Source organism: Pogona vitticeps, chromosome 5 (genome assembly GCF_051106095.1).
Source record: "Pogona vitticeps strain Pit_001003342236 chromosome 5, PviZW2.1, whole genome shotgun sequence".
Classification (NCBI taxonomy): Eukaryota; Metazoa; Chordata; class Lepidosauria; order Squamata; family Agamidae; genus Pogona; species Pogona vitticeps.
Genome location: NC_135787.1, coordinates 171,501,134 through 171,504,339, shown reverse-complemented (window position 1 = coordinate 171,504,339; position 3,206 = coordinate 171,501,134).

The following is a 3,206-nucleotide window of genomic DNA, read 5'->3' as shown; positions in this document are numbered from 1 at the left end:
GGGAAAAATATTAAGGTGGCCCTTAACGTTGAAAGCATGTATATACCTAACTTCTGGAACTGTAAAGAGGCATTATCTTATATATTAAAAAAGAGAATTAAACTGAAATAAGAGATAGCTAATCAGGGTAAAGGCATAACATGGTGGTTTTTAAGGTAAATTGAAGCTAGATATAAGGATGGTGCAAAACAAATAGTACTTAATAAATATACATTAGATATGATAGATAGAAAATGTGGAGATAGAAATGGCTAAACAATTATATAAAGAAAATCTGTATATTGTAAAATGCTTTAGATAACATCTATTATGTGTTAGGAACCTAGTCAGTTATTATTGGTATAAAATACAAAGTTTGTTGGTTAAATCATCTCAAAATTATATAGATTTAGAACCAGAATTACTTTTATTAGGTATGCTATTAGAGGATTTTGAGAACATTGTATACTATGAGAGCAATATTATGATAGTAGCCAATATTATATACTAAAAGACAGAACCTCTATGGCCACACATACCACTAGTTCTTGTCAGAATTTTGCTTAGGAAGAGGAGCCATGCCTTTAAGTGCATGCAGGGCCGAAACTCTACTAGTAGAGGAGCTAAATGGAACTATAAAACCAGCGGTGGGCAAAGTGCATCTCTTCAGGTGTTGTTGGATTGCAATTCTGAACAGTCTCTGGCTGGTCTAACCAATAGTGAGGGGCACTGGAAGTTGTAGTCCAACAATATCTGGAAGGATGTAATTTGTCTTCTTCTGATGGGAATTTTCAGTTACTATAGACCTGCTCCTGGCTTAGCCATCTTCTGGACAGCTCCCTTCTTGCTCAATGGCTTACATTGCTGGACAGCTCCTTACCTAGGTTAGAATGCAAAAACAAGAAACCCAGTGGGCCTGAGCAGGATTATCCCACATGGCTTGAACATGTGCATGTGGCATGCATAAATAAATAAATAAATAAATAAATAAATAAATAAATAAATAAATAAATAAATAAATGTTTATGATTAATTAGGAAGATTTATTATCAATTAATTTACTATCAATTTAAAATCAATCAATCAATCAATTAATTAGGAAGATTCCTATTAATTAGGAAGATGCTGGAGTTCAGTAGCCCAGAAGGGCATGTTTTTCCCTTGGCAAATAAATCAAGGTGGAAATAGTTGACTGAAAGAAGAAAATTCTTAACACTCTCAGAATAGGTATATGCTGAAAGTTCCTTGGATGAAAGTAACCAAGGTGCTATAACAACCATTGCATGCTGTTAAGTCAAGTCTGACATATGGCACCCATTTCCAGAGTATTTTATAGCTTGTACTAAATGCTTTAATGCATGATACCTAATTTACTACACTCCAGATGCTGCCTAATTTTGGTTGCTGTAAGGCTGAGTGGGAACCAGGAAGCAGAAAAACCGTATGTTCATGATTTTGGCCTTTTGTTTTTCACACCTCTCCACTCAACAGAATTGTGACAGTTGGATAGTTTCTATTTTTGAAAGAAATAAATTCAGAATACACCATCTGCTTGAAACAGGGTGAATAACAGTAACTAAGAAGAGGTGGCCACCCAAATTTAGTAAAATTAATGGGGTTGGGAAAGAACAAACAGGCTGCAAGAAAGTACAGTTCTTCATGGTGTGGAATAATGGCTGAAATCCAGAATTAAAACAACAGCAGATCTTTGTGATCCATTTATTGATTGATTGATTGATTGATTGATTGATTGATTGATTGATTGATTGATTGATTGATTGATTGATTGATTGATTGATTTATACCTTGCCTATCTAGACCAAAGGTCTGCTCTGTGCGGCATAAGGAACCCATGAACTGTTCAAAAGATGCACAGAAAACATAACTTGATGTAATTTTTAATGCAATTTGTATTTTAAATGTTGTGCTTTGATTTGCTTGAAGCAAGATTTTGTTTCTAATTTGCATTTTTATCTTTGCTAGACTCTCTGAGTCTATTTATCATGCAAAAATGAAATGTAAATTTAATAAAAACATAGGTTAGCAACATTTTAAATATTATATTTGAGGTATAAAGGTAGTGCTTGTTCAGCCTATATTGTTTTATTTCCCAAGCAATATTTTGAAGGATATGGCCAGTTGCTAAAGCTGTAACGCTGTACTTCCTTGCATCACTGCCTGTAAGTAAGGTAATGTAACTTACCTCTTGGTAAATTAGATGGTGATGTTTATCTAGTAAGATGGAGAGAGGTATATAATGATGTATAGTGTGGAAAAAGAAAATCAGGAGAGCTCCCTGCCTCTGTCCTAATAATAGAATCTTGGGCCATTTTCTGAAACTGAATAATGGAAGATCCCGCGCAGAAGAATGGGAGTACTTCTTCACATATGAAGAAGTGTAGTGGATAGAGAAGGTCTCAGGAAACCTGGGCTGAAATCCCAGCTCAGCCATGGAAACCCACTAAAGGTGACAGTTAAGTGCCACTATGCTTCTTCATCATTGTAGTTGTCCAGAAGACACCCTTTATGGAACCTAAAGGCAGAGGTGTTACAACTCTCAGACAGCACCATGGTAGCTTCCTGTTCTGTATAGGAAGGACTGAAACAAGTCATAAATCCTTTGAGTTCGGCCTACCTCAGGTAAGTGAAATGTAAAGTGCCTTTAGGTCTCTGTGGGCATGGGTCTGTAGACTAGAACTCCCTGAATTCTGCCCGGGGAATTCTTGGAGGATTCTGAAATGATAATACTCAGGATGGCTGTATAACAATACAGTTACTAAATGTATATATGGCACCTCAAGCATCATGCCTCTACGTATCAGTTGCCAAAGAAAGCAGGATGGAGATTATAGTTATAGTCATGTCCTAGTAGTAGGATCCCCATAGAATGGCCACTGTATGAGCAGAATTTTGGCCCAGTTAGGCTTTGGTCTGATCCAGCATGATACTTCTTTATGTTCTTAAAGTAGTACTGAGAGTATGGGTACTTAGGAATTTTCAGTGTATATTTGCAGATGCATTTCTCAGATTTGGTAATGTCTACCTTATTTTTTTTCAAGGCACCCAAAGGTGTGTGAGGTGTATAGAAAATATCTATACAGAGAGAGAGAGAGAGAGAGAGAGAGAGAGAGAGAGAGAGAGAGAATCAAACACACACACACACACACACACACACATTGAGCAATAAAATGTAATCAGATAAAGCTAGCTTGCTGTTTGGCATTAGT